This window comes from Cyclopterus lumpus, chromosome 10, assembly GCF_009769545.1.
Source record: "Cyclopterus lumpus isolate fCycLum1 chromosome 10, fCycLum1.pri, whole genome shotgun sequence".
In the NCBI taxonomy this organism is placed as follows: domain Eukaryota; kingdom Metazoa; phylum Chordata; class Actinopteri; order Perciformes; family Cyclopteridae; genus Cyclopterus; species Cyclopterus lumpus.
Window position 1 is genome coordinate 11905649 of NC_046975.1, and position 24672 is coordinate 11930320.

A 24672-nucleotide genomic window follows, 5' to 3' on the forward strand; every position below is an offset into this window, starting at 1 on the left:
GAACTTTCAGGATTATCCCAGTATCATGCAATGCACAATTTAATTCCGATTAAAATATTGACTCACAGACACATTTCACCAGGGCCATAATCCCACTACTCAAGAGGATAAAACTCGGACACGAATATGACCGCACGGAGATTTATTTGAGGAGGTGTGTATTCACTACATAGTGCATCCATGTGTGCGCATATCAGAGACAAAAAAAAACGTGCTGTGCGGGCGCCCCCTGTCGACAGTTATGGGCCACTGCCGGTGCACTGAGCTGCAAAAAGAGAGGGGCATTCTCAGATTTCCCGATTTCTCCCAGCCGAGTCCGCTGTGCCGCTTCCACATCACGGCCGACAGCAAACCGAGACGACGACACGCGCGCGCGCCGTGCTTCACTCCTGCAATCATCCCAACTGGACGGCGTCTTCCCCAAAGCCACCTAACCTCAAACAAGGTGAGTACATCGGCGCAACGCGAGTCGAGTCGCGGCGCGGTGTTTTCGCACATTTCGGTACGGCTAACGTCCACGACCGAGAGCCCCGCCGCTCGGTCTCCCAGGCCAGGCTCGTGAACATTGTCTGGCGCAGACGGAGAATGAGGCCAGTTTTTCGGCCTGACTACCTCCCGACTGGAAACGTGAAGCCCCGGCGACATGGTGGAGGGTCGGTTCAGCCCGCACGGCGGAAGAGAAAAGACGGCATTTTCTTGATGCGGCTCGGGTCGAAGTTTGTGCGCAGGAGAGAGCCGTGTCCGGCTGCTCCGGTCTGTGATTTAATATCGGAATTCCTTTATCCAGCCGGATACCGTAAGGCAGCTACGGCACCAGCTACGCGGGGAACTTGTTTGTGTAACTTTGCACCAGCTGCGATGTATAGAGTATTTATTAGCAAAGGCTCTCCTCAAGTTAGCTTTTACTATTTGGCGTCAATGTGGCAATTTAACCCTCCAAACGTTACAGTCTAACGTGTCCCTTGCAACGGAAAAGCCAACCGATTTTGGGTGCAAATTATAATTAAAGGTCGATACGACTGTCTGCCACCTAATGTAATAGCGCTGCACATGGCAGACGTGGATAAAAGACAACCACGGGAATGCGGCGACCGCTTTAACATTATTCAATTTGTCCAAATTATTTCGGGCAACTTGGGTTAATTATCAGCAATGATTACAGGCTCTGTGTTATGACAGATGATGCATCAGGCTATTATGTAGCTACCTGTAGGAATCATGCAGGCTGAGTGCTACTAATATTGTGTGTGTGTGTGTGTGTGTGTGTGTGTGTGTGTGTGTGTGTGTGTGTGTGTGTGTGTGTGTGTGTGTGTGTGTGTGTGTGTGTGTGTGTGTGTGTGTGTGTGTGTGTGTGTGTGTGTGTGTGTGTGTGTGTGTGTGTGTGTGTGTGTGTGTGTGTGTGTGTGTGTGTGTGTGTGTGTGTGTGTGTGTGTGTGTGTGTGTGTGTGTGTGTGTGTGTGTGTGTGTGTGTGTGTGTGTGTGTGTGTGTGTGTGTGTGTGTGTGTGTGTGTGTGTGTGTGTGTGTGTGTGTGTGTAAGATAATGCTGACTTTGCCATATCATTCTCTAGTTTTAGCTTCCCAAAAAAAGGAGGGCAGTTTGGGATGCACAGTCTACAAATATGCAGCCAGTTGTAAGTGTGTTGATATGTTGTTGTTTCTAAGTGCATATCTACTGGCTGTTGCACAATGAATGCAATAAAATAGGATATTTTTTCTTCTTCTGCGTGAGGCTTCTCCTTTTGTTGAGCATCTTCACAGTCATAGCTGCATCTGTTAAATACTAAAAACACTTGACTCTGCTCTGTAGCTACAAGAGGCAGTCCAGACCTGCCTGAAATCTGTTGCCTTGGGGTTTGTGCGCGTGCAAGCGTGCACCTATGTGAGTAAGAGATTACTAAAGGAGAATGACAGTGACTCACGTTCAGAGTGTATTTGGCAAAGTCATGAGGACTTTCCCTGAGTTACGTCTCAACTGAAGACATTCTTGGAACTGAAATGTGCAGTCCTTCTGGTTTTATGTATCATGAGATTTATTCAACCAGTGCTTCACATTTTTGCTATTCCCAAGCCATGGGTTGTTTATCACATGTTCCACCCATCATTAAAAAAAAAAGTAGGGCTTATTCCATTTGCAGATTAGATTTTTAAAAAAGTGTGGTTGACTTCTTTTGTTTGTCAAATTTGTGGAGAGAAGAATCTTAAGTTGCGCTCTATTTGTCAGTGCCAACTGTTTGTCTGGTTGTTCTAACCCTCCATCTGACTGCTCCCACTGGCTGCCAAACATGCTGTGATCTAGCGCTTTCAGTTGATGAAGGCTGCCACTGCTGCCGCAGCCATTTGATCGTATATCAGCATCTCTTCACTTCGATATGCCTGCGAAATGATGCAACTGAGTTACAATGCCTACACACGGAGGTTGATAAAATGCTGTGGGTCTGACAGTATGTGACGGATCGCGTCACCAAACGGTGTTTGGACGTTTATCAGAATGAGACATGATCACAGACAATTTGTCATTTTAGATTTTAGGCTTAAATGGGGAAGAGTAAGAAGAATATTGTTGTCAGTCATCGCTCTCACTGCTTTGCATCTCTGCATTGAGGAGGATGTGGGATTAATTGTAGTGAATTAACTATGCCATCACATTTAATGCTTACACAAGCTAACTGTTGGGAACTTTGGTGCCCAACAACTTGCCATCTCTTGTATTTTTCCATGTCAGTGCCCCTTGTATCTACACTCAGTGTGTGTGTGTGTGTGGAGGGAGACCTCTCTTTAGTGTGGGGCTGAAGCCAGGCATCTTTCCAAAACTCAAGTCCCCCCAACCCTCTCTGCTGGGTATAAGCACTGCTTTGTGCCACAGCACTGCTCCCTATGGTTCTTATTCATTTACTACTACAACACCACTGGCTTCACTAGATAGTGGAATCTACAATTGGAAGAGTACCCAAAAAAGCCTGCTGTTTGACAGACCAACTCAGATGTTTCCTCATTAAGTCAAGCTTTTGGATTAATACACCAGCATGCAGGAGGAAGATTGTACTATTGTAGCCTGTAAATTTGTATTGAAATGCCTGTTTCTGCCTGGAATGTGGCTGCAGCATTTGTTGGCTTAGGCTGTGCTATCGTGAGGGGTATTGGAGAGCAGGAGCAGAGTAAATACATTTCAAACGGAACAGCACAACCGAGTATTAGCAAATGATCCGATAGCATCTGTAATCCTCAGGAAAACCTGGAGAGTTGTTTTTGAATAGTGTTAGCCTCCATCAGATAGTTGGCAGGCACCGGGGGTGTCCACATGTGTGACTGGCTAGCGGCGCGGTGCGCCTGAATGCTACAGTATGCAGGCAGATCAGATTACTGAACGATTAGCCATGGCCTCCTATCCCCGGCCCAGGGAAATGATTTTCCACTGTCATAATTCCCTAGACTGAATTACGCAGGCCAGTGACTCAGAGGTACTCAATTCTACAGGCCCGAGTACTGCTCTGCATAACTGTTGCACTCTGGAGAGGGGAGATGTGGTTGCACTATTGTTGCACTCGAGGACAAAATAGTTATCTAATTGGAATTTCTAGTTGTGCTCAAGCATGGCGAGTAGTGTGACCCCGCATAAAATGTAGCAAGTGTGAGCGTTATTGGGATGTTTACCGTTTGGTTGGGCCCGAGACGGGAAGGAGGCAGCAGACAGCTGGAAAAAACGTTCCAAAACTGTAAACTGTCCCTCACATATCGTTCTATTGTGAGACGTGTGTCAAAAATGTGAGCCCATTAGATCAGATGGGCGATGAGGAGGTGTAAATCAAGCAGGCCTCTAATGGAATTTTGGTGAATGGAAAGATAGACGAAGAGAGAGGGCAGAGGAAAAGTGGGAGAAGCTAGCTGGGGGAGGTAAGTCCATGTTTCTAAGGTGCCTACCCCCCCGAGGCAGGAATCCGATACATTCCAGAGGTTCCTGTATCCAGACGAATAATGGTGACTAGGGTGTAGCGTTTCATCAGATGAGGAGTGTAAGTGCTGGGAAAGTAAGAGCTATGTCATAGGCTGAGAGGTAGCCAGCTCTGGTTGCCTGAGGGATCGGGAAATATTCCAGAAGAACAGGACGAGTTGTGTGAGATATGGATTTATCTCCAGCAAAGGACAGCATGTTTTTATTATTTATTTTTTATAGTTTTCATGCCCAGTCGCCAATGTTTAGACGTAGACCATTTCATAATTTTAGGCATTTAGGCAACAAATTACCATGAAAGGCACCGTAGGAAAACCCTAATCATCTTTTGTACATCAAACTCATATTTCAATTAGGCCCGTAGAGGTAGCCTAACTGGTCCTTAAAATACTTCTGACCAAAAAGTCATTAGATCCTGCTTGGCTACTCTCTTGACAAGTTATGACATGAAGCTGTTTTTACTTAAGAATTGTGTGACATTGCTCTTTATGCAAGACACATTCTCCTGGGTCCAGATCAACACCTGTGATGACGCAGTATCAAGAACCAGATCTCATTTTATTCCATGTAGTAGAGTTTTCAGCCCCAGAAATGTGTTTCTTGCCAGCTCCTAAACTAAAGACTATTTATATCGCAGACACAGAAAAATACCCAGTTTTATTTAGTGGTCAAAAAACGAGCTGTCTGGTGTTAATGGACTTCACCTCATACATTCCAGCGGACCCTTGGGGTACATCTCGACGAGAGAGCTCTTGGCACTAGCCTGTTAATGAAGCCGTTTTCATAGATGGAGAGATGCATAAATGGGAACACACCTCTTCACTGCGGGATATTCTAACCCTGTCCTCATAAGTGCTATCAGTCATCGGATACGATAAGATTTGTTTTTGTCTCTCTCCATATAGCCAGTTGAAAGAGCGTTTTCAGAGACATATGTTTGTGTTGCCTTAGCGTTGCATTGAGGAATGCTTGCCATTTTATATTGAGCATGCTGTATTGGGGTCAAGGTTTTGTACTATTACTAGGAGAACAGGAAATCTGCGATGAAGACTGTTTGTGTAAATGTTTGACAGTAGCCGTACATCATTGGACCTATGGCTTTGTGCTAAAGGCTCACTGATGTGAGCAGGGAGGGCAGACAGGTGGAGGGGAGGGGGGGTCTGTATGTTTACCCAGTTGTCTGGTGTCCTCACCGGGTCTGGCTGCACAACAGATCACACACACACATAATCTCACCTACTTCAGAGTTTATGTGTGCATGCCCACAGTCATGCATGCCTCAGGTTGTTTAACATTCAGATATAAGTGGAAATTGTTTTGTTTTCCATTGGAAAAAAAAAGCACTCCATTAAATCAGGTTTCTTAATGTAATATTTACACCGATGTCTTGAGACGTACCAAAACAATACTAACATTTTAGTAATTTCTTAGTAATTACCTTGCTGAAAAAACACTTAACTAATGTGCACAAGCATGATGTAAAAACACTTTCAGACAAAACTGATTGCAGAGCTGCTAGTTAGGTATGTACATATTAACTGACTGAGTTTTTTGTCAATGCCCCCTCTCTCCTTGTCTTTGTTTCTACTGTTTCACCATTTTTCCTGAAGCTTATACAAGACTACAGCCGCGGCCCAATGCTATCAGGAAGACCGTGTTCGGTGTTTGCATACCAGAGTTTGTGTTTAGAGTGATGTCACGGTAAGCAGGGATATTGTTGGAAAGTGAGGAATGAAGACAGACACAAGGTCAAGGTAGAGGTTTCAGCTTTCTTTTGTTTGGCTGCTATGATCATATAGTGTTGTTGGCCAGGACAACAGTACAACATAGAAATGGGCACTTCTGTGACACGGCCTTGAGATCAGACCAGGCCGGAGCTTCATGGTGTCCCACCAGGACAGCAGGACTGAGTAAACTTTAGCAAGACATCTGGTGCCCAGTGCCCCTGTTCTCTTCCCTCTCTCCCCGGTCCCTTAGCCTCAAAGCAGACCAAGCCACCATACCACAGTCATCTGGTGTTCAGTCGGCTCCCATCTGTGAGGGCATTTGGCTTCACTGCAAACAAAGCATTGTGGCATGCAAGTGGCCTCCTCCACATCTAAACAACTCAGCCCCGCTATCTAGCTCAATCTTTGGGTGGAACCTATGAGTGCATTGCCAGGGTTATGGGTCATCTCCATTTCAATTCATTAAATTGCATCGAGTCATTGAGAATCCACCATAACAAACTGACCACAGCTGATGGCATACCTCTTCTCCATTTTGAATTGCTGAGGTGGAAAGAATTGTAATGGTGCCGACCCGAGGTTTAGCTGCTGGCAGCTCCAAGCGTACCCCTCCACTGATCCGAGGCGGTGCCGTGTCTGCCCACCCTGCTGTCTCTCATCCTGTGTGTGTGTGTGTGTGTGTGTGTGTGTGTGTGTGTGTGTGTGTGTGTGTGTGTGTGTGTGTGTGTGTGTGTGTGTGTGTGTGTGTGTGTGTGTGTGTGTGTGTGTGTGTGTGTGTGTGTGTGTGTGTGTGTGTGTGTGTGTGTGTGTGTGTGTGTGTGTGTGTGTGTGTGTGTGTGTGTGTGTGTGTGTGTGTGTGTGTGTGTGTGTGTGTGTGTGTGTGTGTGTGTGTGTGTGTGTGTGTGTGTGTGTGTGTGTGTGTGTGTGTGTGTGTGTGTGTGTGTGTGTGTGTGTGTGTGTGTGAGACACTGTTTGTGTGCGACACTGTTTGTGTGCGACACTGTTTGTGTGCGACACTGTTTGTGTGTGCGCGCTCCTCTCACTGTCGATGCAGGACAGGTGTTGGCAACCCTGAGGTCAGTCCAGATGCAGCTGGGGCATCTAGACAGGAGAATGGCTGGAGACTGCAAATGACAGCAGGATGAATGAGCTTTGTTTTGGCCAGTTTTATTCAGAGTGTGCAGCTTCAAATGGGGTCAGTTGTGATGGTCAGGTGGTGTGACGGTTGGGAGCTCTCAGCGGGACGTGCTACAGCCGCAAGCATTTGGTCCTTACAGGGAGGCTCAGAGCCTGTTTGGGTAAAGAAGCTAAACTGAAGGAGCCAAAGTGGGGCCTGCAAACAAACACCACCCTGCCCCCTCTGTGAAGTGTTAAGTGGCCGGATATGTTGGTTGAATGGGACACAGGTGTCTGGGCCACGCTGTGTGTGCCTGGCCAGAGGTCTGTGTTTGTTTTCTCTCCGTAATGGCCCCCGACTCTCTGCTACAGCGCCACCAGAGCTCATTGGCCGTCAATGAGTCGGGGTGAAAGCCCCCTTATTTTTTCCCCCCTTCTACGGTGGGACTGAGCAGTGGATGAACTTGAGTCACCAGTTTGATAATGAAATTCAAGACTTCCCACAACACAATACTGAGGCTACACACTGAGCAAGCCTGGTGGGTTTTAGATTCCTCTTTCTTCCTTTTTATTCTTCCCTTTATCCCTCCGTTGCCTCTGATCTACTCTAGCAAAGTAGGCGTTAAAAGTTGTCAAGACTCTGGCTTTACTGTTGAGTCCTCAAAGTGCTTGTGTGACTGGTAGAGAAGGGCTGTAGAGGAGTAATGTGACTCCCACATAGTCCACAGCCTCCACTGTCTCCATCCTCCATGCCCTTGTCTCCTGCATCCAGGCGAAGTCTCTGTGGTGATGTCACTGCGCTGAGTTCCCCTTTGTTGAGTAACAGCCTAAAGGTGCGCCACGGGTTATGAGGTAGACGCACACACACACCACCACCATAACCCCATACTGTGTGTCCTCGGGGAGCGCAGCAGGGTGAGGTAATGGGTTGTTAACCCTTCAGTCACCTCCTATGTCTGGACGTTGTGCCATCAGCAGTGGCCACTATCACCAGCCTGATCAGATTGTTTGAGTAAACCTGTGGCCTCTCCAGATGGCCTGGCCTCTGAGCTGGTTTATGATAACCATACAGTTATACAGATATCTGGCCCACATAACACTCTCCCAGCTTCCCCCCTCCCCTCCCCACAGACTCTGCTGCTCTCATTTTCGCTGCCACCCTCTGTGCTATTGTCTCTTATGCCTTCTCCTGAGGACCCTGTTTTATTTCTTCATTTAACTCATCTTTTTAAATTTCAGGATCCATTTCTTTGGTCCCCGGGCACAACGGGTGAAGGCTAGAGACGGTGTAGCAAATTAAATTTGGTCTCCCTCTTATGCTCCCCTTGGACATGGGCATGATGGAACAGTTGAAGGAGAACAGGAGCAAAGAAATCTGGAGGAAAAAGCCTATTTCCCATGCATTACTGTCTCTTTCCTCGGGGTCTGTAGTGGAGTAACACTAACACCTCTATCGCTTTTTTTTGTGTCTGTAATTTTCTTTTTCTTGCTCCCTCCCTGTCTCATTCTCACTGCTGCTGTTCTTTCTCAGGCAGCCTAACCTGAAGGTCTCTCTGCTCTTGCTACTACTAACACAATCTGACCCAGTTTATTAGTTTGGGCCTAGTGAATCATTAATCGAGGTTATCTAACTGTTCCTGTAATGACCCCGCTGTGACTTGTGTGTCAGAGCCTCTCTGCGTTCATAACCGATCAAGCCCCGCGCTTCTTGTTCTACACATTTGTACTCTATCATAACCATCTTACAAAAAAAAGAGCATCGACCCTCAAGCTAGACTATATGTTTAATAGGTGTGCCATGCACTGTAATATGTCATTGTGTCAGAGCACAATACGAGGACTAAGTGCACTGAATGCAAATTAATCTTGTGGGATGGCAGCAGCTGAATAGAGTGTGGTTTTGGGGAAAGGAGGGGAGCAAAGGGAGGGACAGAAGGAGGGCTAATAGTGGCGACAGGGAGGAGAGGGAGAGAAAAGAGCATGTGAGGAGGAGGAGGAGGGATGTGGGATGTAGTCATCGCCAGGCCCATTCATCATGCAATGCCTGCTGGGATGCGCCGGGGTCAGTCCCGCACAACACAATTACAGCCTGTTCTGGTGTGTTGTGCTCAGCTCCACTGTGTTCCGACTATGTTCTGTTGTCTTTTGTTAGATTTCCTCTGTTCTAGCTCTCTTGTTTCTCTCTCTGCTCTGTTGTGTGCGCTCGTGTTCAGTGGCAGATCTCCTCTTTTTTTCTTCTGTTCCATAATTGTAAACTCGCTGCTCAAGCTATCGCTAAATGATCTGCGACAGTTCTTTGAGCAAAACATCTCAATTAGCAAAGCATTTGTTGTGTTTTTGTTGGTGTCTTTGAGTCTTAAACTCTCTTTTGTCTTTTGCAATTACTTGCCACAGTCTTTAGCTTGTGTGGTGTAGCGGCCATACCATCCATTGCGCAGCCGTCTTCTTTCGTCCCAATCTGAATCGCAGCCGCAAGCTTGATTCTTGTGATTGACAGGCCTGGTTAGCAGGGGCGGGAGATCCTAGTAAGCACGTTGTTTACCTGCCTGCCTGCCAGTCCTCTATGATTCTACAGATGTTTCCAGAAAGCTGTAAATATCTGCTGTGTGCTCTTCATGTCAGTTGACAGCATATCCGATGATAAGGATATCTATGTCTTTCTGTGCCTGGCTATTCTTCAAACAGTGAAAAACAGAGTTTACCCTGCCGGGAAACCTATGAGGTGGTCTGAAGGCCTAAATGAAAACGTCATGCAAGGATCCAGCAACATCAACTGTTCCAGATATTTGTGTTAACATCATAGGACATGGCAGAACTTTATGTTGTCATCTTGCCTGTAAAACAATAGACGAGACGGCATAGTGTGTGTGTGTGTGTGTGTGTGGGGGGGGGGATTTCATCTGGGAGCACATTGCTGTATATGTATTTAGATTGAACTATTAAGGAACAAACTTGATATTAAGTCTGCTGTTTTTTTAAAGACAGTGAGTATTTTTATGTTGGATAATATGCATGTACAAAATAATTAATTGTATGATTCTCTAGTGACTGTGATTTAAGATAATAAAGATTATTTTGATTATTAATGAATCTGATCATCTTCTCAATTTATCACATATTTGTTTGTTTAGTAAAAAAAAGTGCATATCATGTGTTTCCTAACACAAAGTTAATATCTTCAACTATTTCCAATCACCAGTTCATATGTGACGCATATTTCACATTTAAGAAGCTGGAACTATGAACCATTTAGCAAATTTGCTTGAAAAATGACTGCTTTAAAATTGCTGTCGTTATTAGTTACAAATAGCAACTAATGGTTTAAATTAATACTCAATATGTAATATACTATACTTTATGATCTTAACATACGGTAAATGGAATCGGTAAATATTGAGGGGCTGTAAAGTGTATTTTGTGTACACTTTGTTACTTGATGAGTTATAGGCCCTAGCTCTGTGTTTAGATGTTTAATGTTGCGCTGCTTGTCTTTGGTTTACTTTTGGATGACACATTCTGCCTTTTTAATAAATAACATAATTAGTACAACTGATCATAGTTTGTAATCTATCAAGCTGATTATGGTGAAATATTATGCAGCTGAAGTTTCTTTTTGTTTCTTTTTTTAAATAGTATTCTTCCTCATATAGTTGTATTCTGTCATTTTGATGATTAACCTGCCAAAAACAAATCCTTGAAATATATTTCCAGTAGTTGCTGAAGGATTTCTCGTAACTTGCTCGTGAAGGATGCATTGGGTGGTGGCTCGTCTGACGAGAACTAATAGGAAGCCCAGCGATTTGACTGAAAGAATGACAAATCTTTGCCAGAATATGCAACAGTTTTAAAGTATGTAGCATCTGGAAACAATCTGAAACAATGGATTGTCTGAGGCAGGCTCCATGTCGAACTGTATGGATGCTTCTCCTTCCTGACTTCCTTGAGTTTTGGCCTCTTGAGACACAATTTGGAAGGAGTTGGGTGACATAGATAGTTACTTGGCATTCTTTGATTTGATATTAATCTTAAAAATCAGCACTGAACCTTGTGTATATACTCAAAAACTGTTGGTGGAATGGCAGAATGAGGGTAAAATCATATCTTCATTCCATGTCAGCTGTGGATATCCTTGGCTTAATGCTATTAGATTCTCACTGAATGATATCACTTGCATTCAGTATAAAGGATTTACCCTGATCTGAAAGATTCATATACCCCCTATAAAGGCTACATTCAATGAACTATATAATTAATATAATATAATATAATTGAAAATAATCTGCACAAGTTATTGGCACCATTAAGGCCAACTTTTTATTTTATAGTTGGTTACTGCTCAGCTCTAATCAACAGATAAGCCAAGTGTCGTTACTTTGAAGTGGCCTTTGAGCTCTTTTTATAACCTAAACATGGCTGTAATGTATAATCTAGGACGCGTTCTAACAACATCTCATAGCGACAGTCTGGGTTGCCAAGAACACCTGCTCAGTGCCCCCCCAACCTGCAGACGCAGCGGCTTGTCTGTCCTCAAGTTGTCTTTTGTGTGTCCTAATGAAACCGGGGAGATGTGAAGACATGCCTCGCATTTCACTCTTCACCTAATTGTGTTGATGTGGAGGCCGATATTAGTGTGGCGGTGGTTAATCTTCCCAGTGAGAGGAAATGGCGGAGCCATCAAGGGACACAACACAGCTAATTAGACTTGTGTACGCTTCTATGTGTGAGGGGAGAGGTGGTGGCGAAGTGGGATGGAGCGAGAAAAGAAAATATCTGTCTCCTCCTTTTTTTTTTTTTGAATTACATTTTTTTTTATTGATTTGAATGGGCACTGAAAGTCTTGCATGTGTGTTAAATCTTTGAATGTCATGCCGCTTAATGACTGCATCCTCTTTCAAGCGAGGGACAACTGGGGGAAACCTCAACATTCATTACAGCCTGACATTTTACCCACTCCACAAAACACCATCATGGAGAGTCTCAAATTATAGTCATTTGAAGTTGCACACAGAGCAAATCACCTACTGGTACAATAATGCTGTTTTTGGCTTCACCATCCCCCGAGAAAAGCTGTTGGTAGTTTTGACTGATTAGGGCCCGAAGCCACCGGCTCTAGATAAAACAGAAGACAAAGCTTCAACCCGTACTGCTGGAAAATCAGGAGCAATGAATTAGTGATAAAGGTATTAAAGGCAACACCATTAGAGGGTCTGTCGGGAGGAGGCGGACTCCCTTTCCTTGCAATTTGCCGAGTAGGTTATTTGCAGTCTAAAAGAATACAAGTGAACTGCTCAAGACTTCTTTTTCATTTTCTCTCTGTTACTCCGCTGCTTCTTTTCCTCTCCCTCTAGCTACCAGTGACAGTGATATTAACCGTATCTCGACTGCACTGTCCTCATGTGACCTTGAAGTCATCTTTTGAGGAGTGGTCAACTGTTCTGCCTTGCAGGCTCTCCGTGGAGCTCGATATGCGCTATGATTCCATCGCTCTGAGTGGGAGGAGACAATAATATATTAAGATTATGTTGTGGGCCGTCACGCCCCACTTGGGTTGAGAAGTACTATGCCAGCAATTTCTTTTACAAAGTCATATTGTGATTTCCTCTTTTTCTTTATTTTTCCGTTCCAAAGAACGCCTGAGGCTTTGTTTGATTTTGTTTTGTATTCCGAACTTTTGCCAATGACATCCGCACCGCTCATTGATCGTATTGACCGTTGGCACACACAGTGCCCATATCGGTCAGGCTGGTAGTGACACTGTTTGCCACATTGCCCACCACCCGGTCCATCTGTTAGTGGAGGGAGCTCCGTCCTGTTACCCGAGGGATAAAGTGTATGGTCGAAACTTGTATCCTCTGAGGTATGTGGGGCAGATGCAGACCCTCCGTTAGTTCAGCTGTTGTGCCCTGTGCCGACAGCGAGGCCACAGCGTGTCTCCATCCATGTTGTTGTAGGCGTTGTAGAGCTGGGCGAGATATTTATGGTTTGCTTTGCTGTGAGGTTTTCATGCCTCTTTAAATCAGAATTTAGAGTTGGGGTGGTCCTTTTGCAGGGGTGCCTTTTTTAGTTCCTTTTGTGTTACTTATACCATCTAATTTCAATCTCTAGGACTATATTCCAAAATAAAGACAACATGTTCTTCCCAAACAGTACGCCTTTCACCTCCCTTGTATGACATATTTATCATGACTGGTTGGTGGTTATGGTTTTGTTGGATATGGTGGCATCAGGTCAGCCAACTTGAACTACAGGCAGCAGGGTGTCCATTTGTTTCCACTTCTCAAAGCAGCTTTCAAAACAACAGACTCATTTTTCTGACCAAAAACTAATTAGCAAAAAAAATTCTTTTTTCCCCACACGCATTGTCCACAATTAGCCAACGATGAGCTCCCAGGAGCCACAGTAATCAAAAGCATACTGTACTTCAACAAACTGTGCAACAACACGTTATAAATTAAACGGGATCAAATGAAGAACCTACTAATTATTGGCAATTGTACTTTCTTATTTTTATTTTACTGGTATTTTAGGAACTTTTAAGGGACAGTGTTTCCCTGATCCCTTCAAGAAGAAAGGTTAAACTTCTAGTAATGAGTAAAAGGGTTGCCTTTATTACCTTTCATGACGGCAAAGCTAGTACATTGTGTGTCTAGCTGCTGAGCTTCTCCCCTTGTCTCAGAGGTCACATGCTCTCATCAAGTGATGTGGTACTAGGTGACTAGTGCTTCAGATAGAGCGACCGCCTCGGTGACTTCCAGCATGATGGTCACAACCGCCTCTGCACTTTCCCTCACCTGCTTCCATTATATTAGCCCATGACAGTGAGCAAAGTAATGGGAGGTTACAAGTCCCTCTATGTGTAAGATCTGTCTTGTGACAGCTGGGTAATGCACATCACACCGTCTCTCTCAGACGACACTTTACCCAATCGGTTGATACGACGGTGACTTCACCCTTTCATAATGGGATCCAACCTTCCTTCCCGTCCCCCTTTGCTCTCGTCAGCTGCTTGCTCTAATTAGATGAGGGTGATTTCAATAAAGTTACTGTCGTCCTCACTCCATTAGTTATATTAACACTCAGATTCCTGCCCCTGCGTCGTCTATCTATCCTCCGTCTTTCACCGGGGGGGGGGGGGGGGGGGGGATGCTCTTCTTTTCATGGATCTGTGTAACCTAGTTACTGAGGCCCAGCAGGGAAGGCCAATCAATTAATGAACAAAGGAGCCCGCTCACTGAGAAGCGGCGCAAGTCTGGGACTATTAACGGCGCGCTTCCAAAACATGGTCGCTGTCAGTTCAGTGCTCATCTGATGGATGTTGTTTTGCTCTGTTGTTTTGCGCTTGTCTATGAGTACGCTTTCAGAAGTACCTAAAGCCAGTGGATACTGCTGCGATACCTGTTCAAACACACTAGCAGCCAATATCCAGGTGTCTCGTATGGAGAATCAGTCGTGAATGAACTAAAGAAAGACATGAACATTGAACGGGCAGCCTGCCTGTTAAAGGACTTTGAAAAGGGCCCAGAGGACCATTTGGACACTGTCACAAGCCCCTTGTTTGATCTTCAAATCATATTCATTTTTTATTTTGATTTGAGTGGTGTGTAGTAGTACCCTTACTTATTCTCCATCCACCTTTTATATCTTTGGTTCTTGCTCCCAACTGAGAGGGATTGTGTATAAAGATTGTTTAGCCTACGAAATGAAAAAAATAACAATGTGGCTGGCTTTGGGTACACAATCAAAGTCTGAAAAAAAGATAATAAACAGTGAAAGAAAAAGATGGATTTGAACATTTTTAATTATCATTATGTTTTGTCATAATTGAGATGTAAGTAAATGGACTGTAGCATTTTTTGCTACTGTGTTGTAAAAAGAATGGAAATTAAACCTCTGCCTCCCTCAGACGAAATGTGGAGCAGAGTTAACAAATTGTCTATGTGAAGTGGTCAAAGGTTAAACGTCCATATTCAGTGATTCTGATCAGTCTCCCATGGCAACAGGCAGATTTGGACGGACAGGTCTCCTTTTTTCTCCACCTGTGCTCCCTCACTATCTTTCACCACTTTCTCATCCTTCCCTTTTCTCAGTACTTCTTTTCATCCTATTGAATCCTAATGGTCTTCCCCACATCCCTCAGTTCAACCCCTCATTCGCTCTTATCTTTCTTCTTTCCAGCCTCCCGGTCCCTCTGTCATCCCTTTTTCTTAATCCGGCTATTCGTCCCTAGTGCTCCCCTCCCTGGAGTTTCCAGCTCTGTCTCCCTGTGTGTGAGATCAGGGAGCAGGCTGTTGTAACAAGCTGTTGAATAATGTAAGCAGCGCAGGGCTATAGGCCAGAGTTTCAGTTAACCCTTTGATCTCTGATCACACAGTGGGTGAGGCAGACACATCATAAATGACAGCTCGACAGCAGGGCGAAGCGGCCCGAAGGCCTTTTTGCTTCCGTCTTGCTCCAACCTCTACCTAAAGGCTAAAGTTCCCCATCCGGTCCCATTGTCAAGACCTTTGTAAGCAGGCACACAGTGAGCGTCCCTAGCCTTTGTTATTCTAACACTTATGTATAATTAAAGGGTTAGAAAAGGCAATGCTGAATAATTGATATTGGAGCAAAGATGTTGTGGCATCCTGAACTTCATCATACTCAGTATTTTTACTTGCAGATAAAAGATTTACTAGTTTGCTTTCCTTCTGGTCACTTCGTTCAGTCTGCACTGATTCATCGTGGCACCGAGCCCTCTCCTCTGACAGAGGGGCTATTAGCATTGTTCCATTCATCCTTAATTCACATGTGTGCACACTTTGAAGTGTCAAAACACAAGGCAGTGGACTGTAGAATTGTTGTATTAAATCCTCGTCAAGTTTGTGCATGTGCTATGAGTTTATCAATTAAATGACCAAGTCATGCATTTTCAATCTCCAAAAAGCATAGCCAGCACCCAAGGAGGTCTCATTAACCCTTTGTAATCGATACCGATTCCCTTCTCCTTAAGTGCTTCTAGTTAACTTTAGAGCCTCATATCCTGAGGCCAGGGTGTATTGATCTGCTGGACTGATTGGAAGTTTCCCTCCAGGAGGTGAAGGATAGCGGTGGGACTGGGGATGTTTTGGCAAGAGAGGAGAAGGAGTCGGTCTTCATGGCTGGATCAGCTTACTACTTCCTACCCCCACACACACCTGTTACTGCCAATGGGGGGAAAATACCCAACCAATCTGTCTGTGGAAGTGTGTGTATCTCTCTGTGTGTAAGAATTGATTGTGTGCGTGTGCTCAAGAAACGTCTTTGTGTGCTCAGGAAAGCAAATGTCTGAGAGGCGTAGCAAATGAGAAATGTGTTACATAGGGTTTATGGTGTCGGCGTGTGGCTGAACCGCAATGACTTTGGCAGCTGCCGGTTATGGATGGGTGGCGGGAGACGGCTTTTATATTTTTATATGGCTAACTCATGACACGACAGTCTGCTTTTCAGTTTGGGTGTTTGGACCCATAGCCCACCGCCGAGCCGTATGCATCCAACAACATGTGAATGTGCAAGCGTCTACACACACTGAGAACATGTGTACACACCATTAAACTGCCAGGTGTGTGTGTGTGTGTGTGTGTGTGTTCACAATGCTGCACAGTGATATGTAATCCATAACTCTTGACAGGCTTTCCTTGAACTGACAGGAAAATGCACCACCTCTTGCCACATAAATACACCCCCCCTCTCTCTCTCTCCTGCTAAAAAAAATAATGTATTATTGGTTTCATCTCAAAGTGTTGTGTTCCATGGACATACCCCATGCATGCAGCACTGTCAAGGCTTGACCCTGTGCACAGGCCACAGCTACCCCCTTCTGTAAACTTGTGTGTGTGTGGTGACGCAGTAGGATGCACAGCAGCTGTAGAGGCGGCAGTGAAGAGAGGAAATGGGAAGAGCCAGCACAGTAGACGGAGCCCAGATAGACCTGTCAGCTCTGACACCCACACATGTCTCACCCTCTGGTCAGGACAGGAACAGAGGAAGGGAAAGCAGCTTGGATGCCGACAGGTAGAGCGCTTCAGCGAGGGGTGGAAATAGACACAGAGTCTTGACCAGCTGCAGACTAGAGCAGGGAAAGGAATAACGGTGCCCTGTGGCGGAGCTGTGTTTTTATTTTGAGGAACACTGACAGACTTGAGGAAGAGGGGATAGGAGAGCTATGTACAATGCCTAATTATTCCTAAGTAGTCCGCTGCCTTTTGACTTTTCATAATTAATTTATTGGAAAAAGCTTCTTATATTACACTGATCAACTGATAAAAACAGACAAATATAAAATGCAAGATAGTGAGATTTCTTTTATCCATCCCAGGTTAATAATTAGTAGATAGTCAATTACAGGCTTATGGCTGTGGGGATAGGTCTGTATTGGCACATATATTAACAGGCTCTGTCACGTTTCATGAACTGCAGCTAATTCCGTATTGGATTGAGGTCTGGACCTTGTCACTTCAGGACATTAACATTGTTGGGTTCAAGCCATCCCTTTGTAGCTTTTGGCCTTTGTTTGGGATTGACGTCTTGCTAAAACATAAATCTTCTCTAAAGTCTGTCTTCTATCAAACTTTAGCAAGTTTATCCCATTGGTTTGTGCTGTATTGTGTTTTATCCTCTTCAGCTCTTCCAGCTTGTACTGCAGAGAAGCATCTCCAAAGCGCATGCATTGCATTTTTGTCAATTTTGTTTTTCTCCCACTTGCCTTCTGGCAAACACTAGCTGAGGTGTCATGTGAGTTATTTTTAACAGTGGCTTTCTCTTTACCAATTTGCTATAAAACTGTGACTGCTGAAACCCCCAGGCAGCAGCTTTTGAATGCACAGTGGCCTCCCGGTGGCCTTCAGACTAGTGCTTTAATGCAGAGAGATCCTCAGTTCTTTTTCTTCTTCCGTATGGCCTTCTCTTGGAAAAGAGAGCCGCTGTGCCAGATTCAGTCCTTCTTTTAATGACTGACCTTACTGTACGACGAGGGATAATTGAACATCTATTTACTCATTTAGAATATTCCTTTGACCTCATTATGTAGGTTTTGACAGGATGTCAGCTTTTACATCATCCAAATGCAGGTGTATTTATCATGTTTATACCTTAGTTACACACAGCTCTGTAACGTATGCCCCTTCTGAAAACTGTATGCACTGGTTGTTATCATAGTTTTCACAATTCTACTGTTATTAACATTAAACCACATATAGAGCTAATACTGTACATAACAAATACATTCCCTTAGCTGGTCATAGAATCACATCTGTGTGGAGCCATCTTATATTTGTTGACACATTAGTTTTTTATTTTCAGAAGATCTGTTGAATTATTGGCCTACAAACAGCAAAGAGGGTCTCGGAGGGGGAATACTGCCACGTTGGATTACAGGGGAGTGTAGCTTCACTGTGGTTGTGTTTTAAAAACCACGGCTCAGGCAGAAAGTATGAGAGAGAGATGGGGAAGAGAAAAGCCGGAGCTTAGCTTCAGTTTCAAAAGACACATGGTTTGTAATAGGATTCATAATCGAGGCTACAATTGGGAGTGTAATTATTGTTGTTGTGATAAACCAATCATGAGGCTGGGTATGTCTCTGCTGTTGGAGTTTTCACACATTTCTTGCCTGCAATTACCGCGATGGGTCCACATGTCTAGTGTGCACTGTTTGTTTATGTAAAACATACAGTATACAGCCCTCCAGACAAATTTATTCTGCAATCCATTTGTCTGTTCTTGATTGGTCTTTGAATGCAAGCTGATGATTATGAGCACGTTTTCATGCAGGAGGAACACTCCTATCCGTTTCATCTCGCAGGCAAAGATATGGGCAGTACAACACAATATCATCTCTTGTGTCAGCTATTCTTTCGCATCGTGATATTCCCATGGGAGCGCATTTCTGCTGCGTCGAATCAGTCAGATCAATGCAGGCCGTTTCTTATCTGGACATGAAAGAAGGGAAGATGGAAGAGGGAGGTGTAATAAAACAAAAATGGGTGGGGGACGGGGACGCGAGAGACAGGTCTCCCCTGGAAATGATAATACCTGAAATTCACTGGGCGGCATCTGAAACTAGCTCATCATCATTTCATGAACAGGTATTGTACAGATGCATGCTCTGCTCTGCAGTTTCCACTCAATCTCTCCCAGATTGATTGAGCAGATTAGACAGTTATATTGTTTATGCCTGGGGATTTTATGAGTAGTTTTGATTTCTCTTATTTGTCTGCGGTCATCACAAACGCCGTTGTTGTTTTGATGGCATCTCTGGTTCAAGACAGGTCAGCAAATTCATTATTGCTGTTCCGCTGCAGGTGTAAAAGTCTTAATAAAACTGTTGCGCTTTAGTCAGAGATCCTGTGCAGCTCAGAATAGGGTTTTCTCAGCTGAATAAGCAGTTAATTTGATCAGCAGACCCTGCAGTATGAAACCACACTGACAAGTACTGTTATCTCTACTTGCCCCTTCCCCTCCAAACTCACACATTCACTCACACATACAGACGTGCCTTATCCACAAGCACTATGGCTTTCACCTCTGAGTGATGTCCATTGTCTGTATAAGGAGAGGCCCATTACGAATCCTGAGTCCCAATGGAGACATTGTGCTGCCCGCCATGCTCCCTTGTCCTTCAGCAACGTCCTGAGATGACAGTAGATAAACAATGTGAACAAACAGTCACTCCCACCAGCATTGATCCGTCTCCCTCGCCCCCCCTCCTCTCACCAACAACGCCACATTGATTCCACCTACACTCAATTTATATGAAAGCCCCCGTGCCCCACCTCCCCTTTCTTCCAGGACTGACAAAAATGATGAATGACCAACTCCTTACTCCCTCTGCCACCACCTCCCTGTGCCTCGCCTTGGCTGTCCGGGGCACTACAAGCCTATTTCTTCTCTCAGACTCCAATAGACTGCCCCCCCCCCCCCCCCCCCCCCCCCCCCCCTTGTACCGTTTTTTTTATTTTTTTTGTTGGTAGAGGATGGGGGTTATTCATTGCCTCGGGTCCTTACTATAATTTTCACACATAAACATGCCACTGCTGTAATTTCAAGCCTACACAACATCCATATGCACATTGTCAAACCATCAAAGGAGACCAGTGAAGGAAATGATTATGTATTTCGATGGCGCACACCGTAGGATCTCCTCATGTGGATTGTGGCTAATAGTCTGCGATGCCACTCAAAGAGGAAATCGTATGCAGAGCCTTCCAAGTGGGGTCAATTATTTCTCTTTCTCTGATTAATCTGTCCACTTTGTAGTCACACAAATGAGATTGCAGTTAATTTAGACATGACCCCGTTCTTGTTTGAATCGGCGTCATTTGTGAATGCGAGCAGTTTGACTGTCCATCCTAATGGACTTTCAGCTTCCTGCAGTATTTTCTGTACAGGTCTGCAGTATACAAATGATGTCTTCTGTGGTCTCCCCCTTTTTTTTCTTTTTTATTGTACAGATTCCATGCTTGTAAATGGAGCACACCGTGTCTATAAATAGATGTACTGTGGCAGCGAGCTGCCGGTGGTTATCAGCAGGGGTGGGTGGGGAGGGTATTTGTGCATCCGGTGCTTTTTTATGTGCTGATTTGAGGTGATCGAGGCTATTGATGAAGGTGTTGGTTCCGCTCTCGCCACTCTACCCCACCACCCAGAGGAGTAATACCCTTCAGGAAAGTCTCCATTTCACATCTCTGCACCGTTCCCTAATGACCCTTCCTCGCTTTGTCCCCGCCCCGCCACCGTTTTCCCATGGCTCCCTCCCACAGCTCATCCACACTGCTTTTCACACTGCGAGGTAATCCATTTTACAGTTCCTGCCGCACTCGGAACGCTCTTGCTTAAGATCCCCGATTTAAAGAGGGCGAGAGGTTTGGAGCCTGTTTTTAAGATGAAAAAGACTCAGAGCGGCATGTATATTTTATTCTCTGCCCTGCGTTTTTATACATCTTGGTCCTAATCGTCAGCACATAATAGGAATGTGTGAAGATGCCATTGTGCTTGTGCTTGCTCAGGTTTTCTATATGGAGGATGATATCAGTGTTGATGGGATCTGACATGATCTTCTCTAATGGATGTCTGAGGGTGGGATCTTGCTCTGTCAATTTAAAGTACAGCAGTGGTACAGAAATTGTCATTGAACACATTTTAGCTGTCATCCCATTCTGTTCATAATTGCTCTTAGGAAAAGATTGCACTCCCTTGTCTGGATTTGAAGATGAGTCTCTGCCTCTTTGTCCCATTACTGTGTCAACGAATAACTTTGAAATCATTTCAATTACGACAGCACTGGGGCTGAAGTCTCCAAGTAGGGCCTTGAGATGTAATTGGAGGGGCATGGGCGAATTGAGGAAAGGCATTTTTCTTCTGTGATATTGCCTCAGTCTTGGGGACAGTAAAGTGAGGTGGTGAAATATTATGTGATAATTCAGCCACATGAAAGTCACTTTCTAGAGAATTGGAAGGCAAAACTACATTTCCCTCCCGAGTCCTCTGTCCTTCACGCAGTGGCATGAAATGAATTGATGAGACGGATAGAGAGGGAAGTGTCGGTGTACATGTTTGCAGCTAAAATGAAGCTCCCTGCTTGTGCATTCAGATTATCTGAGTGGTGGGAGACTCAAACTACTAAAAAATATGGCGCCGCGTTCCACGCTATTTCATGGCCTAAGCCTTTAATCGCAGCAGCAGCAACAATGGATGCATAAAATGGAATTCAAAATTCTGATTGATTCTATATTGATGAATGCCAAGGCTGGCTTATGGAAAGGAAGAAAAAACTTTTTAAATGTAACCTTTTTAAGAAGGCGAGTCCTTGCTCCCTCTCATGTGCCTGGTTGTTGCTTTTAGATGTGCTTCAAAAGAAATATGAAAATGTGTCCTTTTTTTGAAGTTTAATCTCCGGCATGAAAGGGTAGGAGGCTTTGCTTCTGGCTGCATGCAGTGGAGACTTCCAGCACAGTGGTCTGATAGCACCATTATGTAACGAGGTGAGGAGTCGAGATCCATCGCATTTCGACCTCCCCTCTCAATACAACGTTCACCCCTCGCCTTCATCTCTCTATTGTGTCTGATTTCTTAATCCCTTCAAGGCATCTCGCACAGTAACAGAGCTGGCATAAGCACATTTGTTACTGTTTGCAGTGTCGTGATTAACAGGATTACAAATTGGGGATTACACTGGCGTCATTCTTAACCTTGACCCATGCCCCAGTGTTCAGTTCAAACCGTCAGACCAAAGTTGTTTTTGTCTTTTGTGAGGCTTGAGTGTTTGCACAAAAGCTCAGTAATATTTGTTCAGGAATAAAATTAAACGCACACATGCTTTGTCGTTGGATAATTTGGACTTGTCTAATGAGTCTCTCGGGTCTGTCTCCGCTGTGATGGAGCCCCCGTGGTAAATGCACATCAATACTCATACAGAAAAGTGACAACAACAGTAGCCTTTTGATGAGTGCCCTATGGATTACTGCCCTCCCTCTTTTTCCTGTTGAACAGTTTCTCCAGCGTTTCCATGGAGAACGTGTGGTTGCCATGGTCTGTGGTGATTGAACACAAAGGGTCATCGTTTATTTCTGTCAGTCAGTGGCGAGGGGATGGATCGGGCAGAGAGGGGACAGCAGGGGGAGAAGGGTGAACTATTGGGTCCTGAGGGGCTCAGAGGGTCCAGCTCTCCTTTAAAAGTTTATTTGTCGAAGGGATCACCCACGGCTAGTCTGACTCTGGCCAACGGTGTTAATGTACTGACTACTCACATCCCTGGGACACTTGGTCTTATTCACACTTTAAAAGAAGTGCAACAGCAGTGTTAGGGGGAGGGGGGCGCTACATATGGCCAGCCTTAGCGCTGTTTATCCAGAGAGTTGTTACAGCTGAGGACCAGGCTCCGTCCCCCTGTTCCTCGTCGTCTCTCATTAATCTAGCAGTATGGTTCTGGCTTGCTTCCCATGATGTAGAGGGAGCAGGTTTTAGTGACCACCCACCCCGAGGAAAAGCATTAGTCTGTCCTCTCGACAGTCACCTGCCATTGTTTATGCCTCCACTTCATTCTGTCACCATCTTTCAGCTGCTATAAAATAACGAGGGGACTATTTTAATTGATGTTTTCAAAGCCTTGAGATTGATGGTTGCCTTAGGTGGGAATCCCCCCCCCCCCCTCATATTCAGTCTGAGCTCTTTCCATCTTTGAAAATGAAAAGATTGGCTATCAGATACACATTAGTCTCCATCTGCCTCTCCTTTTATGCATGGGTTAAGACACTTACTCTCTTTGGCAGTCTCGGGTCTCTACGCACCTTTTGGCTGCTCTGTACCTTGCGTATATGTCTGATGGCTACACCTCTCATCAGCTAAACATGAAATATTCATGTTCTCCTTTCTTCCTCTACATTTTTGCATCAATTACTGTGGAGGAAGGCGGAGTGAGATGTTTGCAGTTGCATCTTGTCTTCTTCTAAGGTATACATGGCACAGAAAGTAGAAGACACATTAGGTAAGATGGTACAGACATTTGAGATCCATTAGCCATTATTCTCTTATGTCAGTGTTATATCCCCGTCTCCATTAAAGTCTAATGTATTGTGCTCTATTTAGCTGCCCGATCTCAGAGCTGGAGTTTCACACTCGAGGCCTTGAGCTTTCCTTCCATTCGTGTCAGCGGCTCTCTTACTGCCCCTCTCAGGCCGTCACATTCTCTCTCTCTCTCTCTCTCTCTCCCTTCCTTCGGTTGTAGCTCTCTGTCTCAGTCTGAAGGTCAACATTGGGAGGCGGTCATCACCTCTGCGAATTGGGCAAGAAGTGAGGTTTTCTGTGCCTCTGCCATGTTTGTGGTGTGTCACCATTTGATCTGCTCTCAAGCCTTTTCAGCAGTGTCATTAGAGTCACGGCAGAGCTTATTGTCTCCCTGCAGACGGAGATAACGTGTCTTCATTCGGATTAATCATTAACCGAAAAATAGCTTAAAGATTGCCTTTTTCCTAGAGACTGGAGCTGGGCGATACGTGTTTGAAATCATTGTTGAATTATTAATAACGTTATTTTACTTTGTCAATATACAACACATCTCATACATGTGCACAAGGGAGACGTTACTTATTTATGTTGGGATGGTTTCACACTATTTCACTGATGTGCAGGGTGCGGTCGAGGTGTGCAAAGAAATGCAGCAATGCACCAGCAAAGACGGTGTAGAAAAGAAGCTGGCGAGTGAGTAAACAATGCAGGTTATGCAATGTTAAAAAAAAAACAAATGTGTCAAAGATGCAAACTGCGCTTTGGTAAGAGAAATCCACAGGGCACCTTTTTAATTTACATATTTGATCAATTGTTTGTATTTAATATATTTTTGTTTTTGACCACTGGTTGAACAAGTAATTTGGAAACCTGTGACTTACATTTTTACTATCTATTGATTTATGTAGATTCATTGCCCAGCCTTCATAAATAGAAGGTGGTTATGAGATATCTCATCATTGTAAGTTTTCATTTATTGCAATATTTTCTATTTTGCCAAACTTTTCGCAAAAGACCCGAACAGTGTTGAGCCTCGGTGTGGTGTTTAAAGTTGTCTCCCTGTCTCCTCTTCTGCTTCACTGTTTCCAGCACAGTCACTTCCTGTGGCTAATCAATCTTTGATATGCAAGGACACAAACCCGGGCCCCCTCAGAAACGAACAAACAAGGCATCGGGAGGATCTTCAAGCGGCCAGGGCTGTTTGTTTTCATCTGCTCGGCTGCGATACATTCTCTGGACGCCCACTGTTTTTTCACAGCCTCTCTTTACATTAACTCCCCGTAAAGAGGAAACTTGGAAACGACTCAGAGAAAAGTGTGATTTCTTCCACTGCACTCGCAGGGAGATTTAAGGCGTTCTGTTAA

At 44.6% G+C, this 24672-nt stretch overlaps 1 protein-coding gene across 1 annotated transcript in view; it reads left to right on the plus strand.

Annotated features, from left to right (window-relative positions):
* Positions 1–320: 320 nt before the first annotated feature.
* Positions 321–24672, plus strand: part of ndst1b (N-deacetylase/N-sulfotransferase (heparan glucosaminyl) 1b) — a 38327-nt gene continuing 13975 nt past the window's right edge. The window contains exon 1 of the mRNA XM_034544063.1: positions 321–445. The gene's annotated coding sequence lies outside the window, so the exon portion shown is untranslated. The remainder of the gene's footprint in view (positions 446–24672) is intronic.